This window comes from Citrus clementina, unplaced genomic scaffold (genome assembly GCF_000493195.1).
Source record: "Citrus clementina cultivar Clemenules unplaced genomic scaffold, Citrus_clementina_v1.0 scaffold_3, whole genome shotgun sequence".
Taxonomy (NCBI): Eukaryota; Viridiplantae; Streptophyta; class Magnoliopsida; order Sapindales; family Rutaceae; genus Citrus; species Citrus x clementina.
In genome coordinates, this window is record NW_006262339.1 from 19,157,212 (window position 1) to 19,167,618 (window position 10,407).

The 10,407-nt window shown below is 28.5% G+C and overlaps 1 pseudogene; it reads right to left on the reverse strand.

Moving 5' to 3' along the window:
* Window positions 1-5,243: 5,243 nt before the first annotated feature.
* LOC18049364 lies at window positions 5,244-8,791 on the reverse strand (annotated as a pseudogene).
* Window positions 8,792-10,407: the final 1,616 nt, after the last annotated feature.

The following is a 10,407-nucleotide window of genomic DNA, read 5'->3' on the forward strand; positions in this document are numbered from 1 at the left end:
TCCAGTAAATATTAGACAGTTTAATGGTGAATTAATGCAAATAACAGAATGTATAAATAATGTACCTATTAGAATAAATGGAGAAACACACATTTTACCACAAACATTTATTTCTAATCAGAAAGTAGGATATAAACTTATTTTAGGATTAAACTTATATTAGGAAATAATGGTAATATATAAATAACTCAAAATGGAGTTAATTTCTTTAAAAAATCAAAATTTATTCAACCCAAATATGAAACACACATTTTGTCCTATGAAAAAGAAGACTTTAATGCTAGGAAAAGAAGTAGATATAGAATTCTTTGATGTTTTATTAGAAGAATAAAAAGATAGCAAAGTAGAAAGTACTAAAGAGCTAGCAGACGATAGTAAGTTAGAATTAGAAAGTGACATATGCACATGAATAAGAAGTTAGAAAGTACTAAAGTAGAAATTTTATACGATGAAGAGATAGACAACGATTTTGAAGATGTTATGAGTATAGAAAAAGAAGTAGAATGTTTAGAATGTGAAAAATGGCTTGCAGACATTAGAAAAAAAGTAGAAGAGTTAGAAAAATTAGAAATAATAGGCAAGAATTTAATTAGAAATATAAAAAGAACTATATAAATTAGAGATTATTATTCCGAATATAACAATAAAAACACAGGATTTAGCTTATAGCTTAGAAGATAGAAATGAATTTAAAATGCGCATAAATGAATTATTAGAATTAAAAGTAATGAGAAATAGTACAAGTAGACATAGAAGTACAACATTTATTGTAAATAATTATAACAAAAAAGAGGTAAGAGTAGAATGGTAATTAATTATAAAAGATTCAACGATTATACTTTAGACAATAGTTATAAGATACCTAATAAAGATGAGCTAGTAAACTGTATACAAATGCTAAATGTTCACAAGGACATTTTGAATGGTTAGTGCTGCCTTTTGGATTAAAAAATGTAGCTCAAATTTTTCAAGCAAGAACGGATAAAATATTAAAACATTTTTCATAATTTTGTATAGTTTATATAGATGATATTTTTTTTAGTCATAATAAGTTCATGCACGTAACTCACTCACATAAAATTTTATATTGTTTTAAGAATAATAATATAGTAATTTCTAAAAAGAAAATTGAATTATTAAAACAAAAAATAGATTTTTTAGGACTAACAATTGATAGAGGAACTATAGAATTACATCCACATATATTTAGTAAAATGTTAGAATTTTCTGATAAAATAGAAGATACTGAAGAACTATAAAAATTCTTAGGATTATTAAATTATAGTCAGAAATTTATATCGAACCTTAGTACACTAACAAGACCTTTATATAATAAGTTAAGTAAAAATGGAGAGAAATATTTTAACAGTGAAGATATAAAATTAGTACAAACTCTTAAAGGAATAGTTAGGAATCTTAAGCCATTAGCATTATCTATAGACAGTTATTATAAAATTATACAATCTGATGCAAGTAGTTTAGAATGGACAGGAATACTAATACAAAAGCCCAATAAAGATAGCTCAAAAGAGAAAGAAGAAATAACAATGTATAGAAGTGAAAATTTTATAGAAATAGAAAGTAGAAAGTCAAGTACATAATTAAAAATTCTAAGAATAATAAATTTTTTAATCTCGTTACATTTGTATATACAAAATCATATATTTACAATAAGAACATATTATAATAATATTATAAAATTTTATAAAAAAGTACAAAAGAACCATTTTTGAGAAGAAAAATTCTTTTATTAGTAAAAGATGGATATATTTCTTAGAAGAAATAACAGGTAGAGAATATAAAGCAAAATTTGAACATATAGTAGGAAAATATAATATTTTAGCTGATATTCTTTCAAGACTAATTATTCAATAATTATTTGATAAGAATGGAGTGATATATGAATTTCGGTCCAATAGCACTTAGAGAGTTCCCTTCATGAACAAATTTAAGGTTTAGAAGTAAATATCAATTATTGGACAATCAACAATCCATCTTAGATAATTCGTAGAATTGTAATAACCTAAAAGATAAATTTAAAGTAGCCAATGCACTCTTGCATTACTTTAGACAGATTAATAAGCATGTAGAACGTAATCGTTTTGCATTTTTCGTATTAGTCAGAGGTAGACAACTAGGCATTTATAGTCAGTCGAGAGAGATAGTTGATCTAACAATCAATTATCCTGATCAATACTATGGAGGTTTTTATATATTTCATGAAGAAATAGAATTTGCTAGACAAAAGATAGGACCAAATACAATGTTAGATATTTAATTAACCTTTTAACAGTGCATCAACACATCAAACATATAATTAAATAATTCTTTAGACAATGCATCATCATTATCATCATCATCTATACAGTTTTGCAACCATTGTGAAATTATGACACACACAGTTAGAAAACTTAATGATACTAGACATCATCTAGACCGTGTAAATGAAAAATGTAAACAAAAAATGATTGCATTAGAGAGTGAAGATAAAGAGTTAATTGGACAGAATATTAAATTACCAAATAAATATCATATTCTACTATTGGATCACTAAAAAACCCAAAAACAAAAACAACTACTGAAACAATTATTTAATCATATCCGAGCAGGATAATTAATAAAAATCCACCATAATTCTTCCTTCCTTGGTGGCAGCATAGACATTGTAAAAGAAAAAATAGTAGAAAATCTATACCAAGACTTTGTTTCTTTAGCCAACCAATTATTTTATAGTCAGTTAAATTTCTTAATCTAATTTGTACTTAGATGGTCAGAATTAAGGAATATTACCCCTCTTGGACATGATTTGTCTATAATTTCCTTTGATTATTCTTTAGCCCAAACCCTAGACAATGAAGATTTATTATTAAAGGCTATCAGTTTTGGAATGATATGCACTATTTATATTTTCGGCTTAGACAAATTTAAATTATTTCCATCAATATTAAATAGAGCCGTATCTATTATAAAACCTCACTTTTGATAATAAATTTCCATTTTTTACCACCAAGACCCCAAGTGATTAATAAAATGAAAATAGGTGTTATAATACTAGCATATCATTTCATTTTTATAAGCGAATCAAAAAGTTTAGAAGAAGAATTTATCATGATAAGCCCAACTTCTCTACAAAAGATTTATATAGAAGAACACATGACATGGCAGTCTTTTATGAATGGGTGGACACTCATGATAAGATCATAGCCCAAGGAGAACATTATACTATTATAGCCAAAAAGCATCTTGTTCGTGAGGAACAACTTATTCCTTCGCTGCAAGTAAAAGTTGGCTATCCAAAAACACGTGAAGTATACTTGGAGGCACTAATCGGGATTAATGACATGCCATCATCAAGGGAAGGATCTGAAGCTATGAGTCATCAATCTTTGAATGAAAGCATAGCTGAAGCTGTTGATGAAATGATTGATAGATAAGCGACCCCACCAAAAATATTAGCTAGCATTGGCCAGTTAGCAGTAGTTAAAAAGTCAAGTAATCAGTCTTTATCATTGTCACGTTTTATAGATGCCCTTACTTTACTCACTATCCGACAAGGAAAAAACTACGAATGCATCTTTGTTGCTTTGTCATTTTATTACCGACAGTGAATTAGGTTAAAAAAAATAGTAGCCAGTTGCTATTTGTCAACAGTGAGTCATTACAAAATAATAGTAGCCAGTCAATCCTTTTATTGTTTACCTTTAGACAATCTTTTGGCAATTTGCCAGAGTAAAGTGTACTATCAAAATCTTATCTCTTGTACATCGAGTCAATAATTGTATCAAGTCTTCAAGTTGTATATCTAGACCTCTCAAGTTTAAAAAGAAGAGAGGTGAAGTCATAGAAAAAAGGCAATTCTGCATACACAGTCAAAAAAGCAATAAACTTGTCTTTATAAACACTTAGTAATCTTTTATACATTAATTGGCTAGCTCTTATCAAGTAAGTAAATTTTATTTCTTTAATTTTGCCTATTTATTTTTCGGGATCAGAAGTCTTGCCTAATTAACGAACATATGAATTATATTTAAAGCATTAACAATATGTGGTCCTTGTTATTATTCAAGGGAAAAGAGTTTGGAAGAAAAGTTTTTGAAAAATGGGTTTTGTTTTTGACAAAAATAATAAGTGCTTAGTAAAAGTTTCTGCTGATTTTCTAAAAGCATCTTTTTTAACACAGTCTCTATTGGCCCGTTTAGCCATTAATGTGTTGAGAAGGCATTTGTGGTCGTGAGTCGGGAGTTTGAAAGTGTTTTTAACCAGCATGTTTTTAGAATTAGTTTAATAAACTTTGAAAAGGGATCAAAAAGGCAACTACGCAGCTTGTGATATCGGCAGTGCAGACTGATATAATTCCCATTTGAGTTAACTATTAGAATATGTGTCGTTGATTTCCTATCTATATACTGTAAATTCCCAAAAGTTTTATGAAAGCTAATATTGTACAAAATAAATTTTTAAGTTTCAGTTGAGGCAGCGGCTCAAAATAAATTGTTTTGCTTGAATATGCATTTTGTAAAATACAAATGTTCACACTTTAGAATTTGACAATATAACCTCAGCGGATTCAAAAAGATTGTTTATTAGTGGGAGGGTTAAATTGCATAAGAACAAGATACAAAAACTAAAGTTTTATGGGTTTGTGAGTTTATGGAGGCTATTTTAATAAATTTAGTAGGGGCTAAATTAAATATTAGTAAATTAAACCACCCACATGAGTTATTGTGGAATTTTATTTTTTTAATTAAAGAGTGGGTTTTTATAATTTTTTATGTCAAAGTTTAAATTTTATGGGCTTGTGAGTTTACAAGGGCTATTTTTATAAATTTTATATAGTTGTTTTAATAGATTAACGGGACTGATTAGAAACTCAAATAATATCTTGATTTTTAAAATTTATTTTCTCCAATTGGAACTCAAACCCACTGGTCATGAGTTGGATCCGCTCCTAAACAAAATGTACTCTTTAACATGTTTTGCAATTAGTCGAAACTAAATATTTATATTTTTTTTATAATTGGCCTCTATAACTTTGACAACTTAAATAATTTTACGGACAATAATTATTTACTTTTTATGGACTTTAACCTCTAGATATTTATCTCTATTATTTTTACACCTCTAAATTTTAAATTTTGGCTTCGCACGTCAATTCGAAGCAATATCTAACGTTGAGTTACTATAAATTATGAAGATGTGAGAATTTTATGAAATGTAAAATCAACATATAGAGACAAACTGTGCGTGTGACAAGTTATACATAAAAGTTTGTAATTAGACAGTGCCATTAGGTCTAAATTGCATTTTATAATATGTGGAATTCAATCTTGGAGAATAAAATACCTTTTGTTGCACCACTTCCATAAACAACTACTTCATCCTGTGATTCGGATTGACGAAGCAAGACATTCACAAAGTAAGCACCATAGAGATGACTGAGACAAAGGTTATAGGGAATTTTAGCTGCTTCCACAGTTCTACTGCCCCTCTTACCATTCGTTTTTTTCCTCCAAGTAAGCTTCAAAAGGAGGCAGCTTTGTGATAATGGAACCAACCAGCAAAAAGCATTAAGGCTGCAAAAATCAATGCGCCAATTGCGGTACAATAGAGTTGTAATTCACTAGTTATTCCAGATGCTCGCCAAAGCTGAAAAAACCCGGAGGTTATTTGTATTCCTCGGAAACCCCCGCAGAGGCCTTACCCTGTCTCTTCACATCCAAACTCAGATGGAAGAAACCTCCAGCAGCCAAAACATAGTATGTTTAAGATCTGTTCTATATAAACAAATTTGAAGTATTTCAGCACTGAATTGTAAAAAGACACTAAAATGTTACAAAGACGCAAATACTAAATTAGAGTTTGTGATTTTAGGTATTTTGCTAATTTACTAGCCCTCGTATATATTTTTACGTCTTTTTTAGATAACTACAATTTCTTAGCTTAAATCTACATTTAGAAAGTGTGAACACCCACATTTAAAAGTTCATAATATTTTCCATTTACTAAACAAACTATATTTAAATTTCTGAAAAAAAAAACAAGCGATCTATTTTATTTTTCAGAAAGAAAGAGCTCAATCAAGTACCTTGATGTTGCCAGCAACTTTGATGGCATCATTAATTTTCAGTTGATCATGAAACTGAGGATAAGCTACACTAGATATCACCACATCTACTTCCTTAAATATAGATACAATTTTTTTCTCGTGCTCGTCTAGCTCTCCCTGTTTTAATTTCAACAGTATTATTGTTAATACTTAAGCTTACAAATAATATTGAAGATTCTAATTAGATCAGCACAAAATTAATCTCATAAAAAGAAGTATAAGAGATCATTCCACGCGCACTTAAAAAAAAGAGAGAGAGATCAAGAAAACAAAAGGAGATCGAGATGATTGAGTGATGAAGTTACCTCAATAATTGCGACACCAATATCCTGAAATTCCTTATAGATTTCAAGCTTGGAGGGACTTGAATTTTTTTTTTTTTTTAACCGGTCGAGCATAAGCATAGGCTTTGTGACCAGAAAATACACTTGCTTACACCATATATTTGCCGAAGTATCCGGTACCCCCAAAGCTTTTGCGTTCTCACCGTCCATTTCTTCCTTTTACTTCGATTTATCTTTCATATTCCCTTCTCTTGTTGCGTACATTTATATATATGATAGCACGAAAGAGCTCATTGCATTTTTGTCATGAAAATAAAAAATAAAAAAATTGGCATTTTTGTTCTTTTTTTTACTAGAAACGCAATGGATTGAACATTTATAATTAGTAAAAGAATAAGTGTGACTTCACAGTTTATGGAGTTTTTCATGCAATCATGTTGATGTTCATAATTTTAAAATTAATGGAGCTATTTCAGCATGTTGAAAATCCGAAAATTGCATCCATCATCTAGTACTTGTGTCATGTCATGGAGTTTTGTTCTCTTATCTTTTTTATTTTAATATATTACTTGTTTGACATACTGCCTGTGGAGATATTTCTTAGGTGAAATCATAATTTACTTTTTTAAAAATAATTTAAATATGTGATATATAGTATTTTTAGGCCTCGTTTGAGATTAATGTTGAAATTCAATAACTTGCTTATTTCATACTGGTGGCAAAAATATTATTTGATAAATTTTGTAAAAACTACTTATTTCACAATTTCTCCATCTTGAAAGTGGCTTTTAAAAGCAGGTACGGGTTGTCTTTCATAATCAGTTTATTATATAAGCTACCACACTTTTTTAAATTTCCTATTATAACCTTAAAATTTTTAAAAATAACTATATCTTATTTTTTCATACACCCTGATATATAAGCCATAATATCATATTATCACCACAACAAATTATAAAACTATTGTGCATTCTCTTCAGTATCAAAATTTTGATCCAACAAGTTCATTGGATTTTATTTAATTGAGATTTTTTTTTCTTTATGTAATTTTATGTGTTTTAAAAAGAAAAAGATATGTCTAAACATTATTAAATATACTCCAGAAAAATAAAAGGTAATTTAAACTTATATCTATTTTGGTCATTATATAATAAAATAACACGTTTGTAATCAAATTTACTGAACGCATGTACATTGCTTTTTAAATTCAAACGCACAACAACTACAACAATAAAGTTTATCAAATACTATACTTCTTTTTTAATCAACAACTTATTATATCTAGATAGCAAGAGTATCTTATTTAATCAACGACCACAATACCAAACTAGTCCTTAGTCTAATGATAACTCAGTCTCATCTCCATTCATGTGAGCAGACATCAAACATTAAAACTCTTATTTTCAATTCAAGAGGTTTTTACTATTTCAATTAGATGATACCATCTCAAATTTATGACAATATTATCTTAACAGCAATTAGATCTTATAAATGATCTTAACAGCAAGTAGTTCCTAAAATGAAAAATGAACAGTGTCTTTTCTTCTATGCATCCAGCAAGTAGCAAGGCAATGAGTCATTTTTATGCATATTCAGATTCTCGCACGCATAATACAATGGTCTCACATGAATAATACAATGGTTTATTCACAAATGATGATAGGTCCCTTGTCTGCTTTTTAGATATATTTTTCTTTCATTTTTATTCATAAATAGGTATCAAAATCTTCATTTGATCTGGAAAAAATATAAGGATATATTTTTATTTAAAAGATGGTCATATAATCTTTTTTTTAGGATAATTATATTCTTTAACTTTCATGATCTAATTGTATTTTATCCAGACTTAATAAAAAAAATCTATATAACTATTTTGAAAACAAGAAGATCTTTATAACATATTTGGATTTAATGTTGCTAACCTTCCAAAAAAAAAATTGATAGTTATTGCATAATAATATAAAACTAATTAAATCTTAACCATATATAATTATATATACATGCACATGTGACAAAAGATTATGAAGAATTGAATACAATTTAGCTGAGTAGTGGATTCCAATCCCTTCATAACTGTTTCGCCAAACCACAAGAATGTTGCAACTTTTTTTCTTTTTTTCTTTTTCTTATATTTTCCATTTAGTAACAACTAAGTAACTGTACATTCTAATGAGGATGTAAATTTGAGAAATCAACGAAAATAGCTATAAAAAGTTTAGGATTTTTTAAATTTGACCCCTCAAAATTTTTCCTATCATAACTAACCAAATGCTAGTTTTTTTTAACCAAATAGTCCTCATTACTTTCAATAACTTTACCAACAAATGGTGCCCCTACGAAAAATCCAGAACAATCGGAACCTCAACACTCTCAATTCTCCCAACAAATCATTAAACCCCATTACTCTCAACAAATAACCAAACCACATCAAACAAGTATTATGTAACTGAAGATATAATCATCAATTGCATTGCTTCTTAGGATTAATGTATGTTCTTACACAAAAGAAACTTTTAATGTATTAAGTTTAGGATTTAGTTCGAAATTGATGTGCATTTTGTTGTAAATATTGTTATCTTCTATCATAAAACAATGTGATTTCTTAATGTACTTAGTTTGAGTTGAGAAATAAAAAAAAAATCATTGAAAACAATAAAAATTTGAGGTAAAACAAGCCTAGATTAAGTGCAACATGAAAGTTCACGTGCGAGAAGCAGTGAGACAAGTTTCTATTGTACATAAACACAGCTACCTGTTGCACATAATCATAATATGTGCGACAACCATGTAAAATATATTGGGTCTCTCCAAAAGTCATAACTTAGGCTATGTGTGTCTGTTTTGAGCATATAATATATCGTTTCGAAGCTTGTGATAAGAAGAACCAAGGTATATTAGTGTGATATACACGTCATACTAAAATGAAGTTTCAAAGTCACTGTATTTTAGTGCGATAAGCAAATGTTGGTGCGACAGGCACCTATCGGACCAAAAGATAGTTTCAATGTGATTGTCTTTTGGTGCTACAAGTGATTGTTGCTCTAATATGCTTTGATTTGTCTCGTCACCAGTTTCAAAATAATATATTATATGTTCAAAACGGACACATATAGTTTAAGTTATAGCCTCTGAAAGATATCAAACACATTTTACATGGCTATCGCACATACTGTGATTATATATGTTAGCCACCTGTCTCACTGCCTGTTGCACATGAACTTTCCTAGCCCACATAATCTAGGCTTGTTTTACCTCAAATTTTTCTTGTTTTCAATGATTTTTTTTCCTCAACTCAAACTAAAGTACCTTAAGAAATCACTTTGTTTTATGGTGTAAAATAATAACATTTACAATAAAACTCACATCAATTTTGAACCTAAATCTTAAACCTAATACATTAAAAGTTTATATTGCGTAAGAACATACATTAAGAACATTCATTAACCTTAAAAAGCTCTCCAATTGATGATTATATCTTCAGTTATGGAATATTTATTTGATGTGATTTGGTGATTTTTTGAGAGAGATGAGGTTTGATAATTTGGTAGAAGTGTTGAGAGTGTTGAAGTGTTGATTTTTTCTGAATTTTTTTGTAGGAGTGTCATTTGTTTATAAATTTGTTGAAAGTGATGAGGACTATTTGGTTAAAAAAAAACTAGTATTTGGCTAGTTATGATAGGAAAAAGCTTGAGGGGTTAAATTTAAAAAATTCCAAAATTTTGTATCTATTTTGATAAATTTCCCTAAAATTTAAGCTTCGGGCTTAACAAAGCCCAAGCCAGAGCCCAGCATGTTCTTCAATTCATGATTTTATGAACCAATAGTTACTATGTATAATATTATTCTTAGAATTTTTTTATTTCATTCTTTTATGTTTTAAAACCACCAAATTTCTTCTCATGGAATAATGATAAACAACCTAATAAGCTCTATAGAGAGCAGCTTGCTCTCTATTTAATAGTTAAATATGATAGTTAAAAAATGAATGATTTCAGTACTACTTTTGAAGTAAAAAAA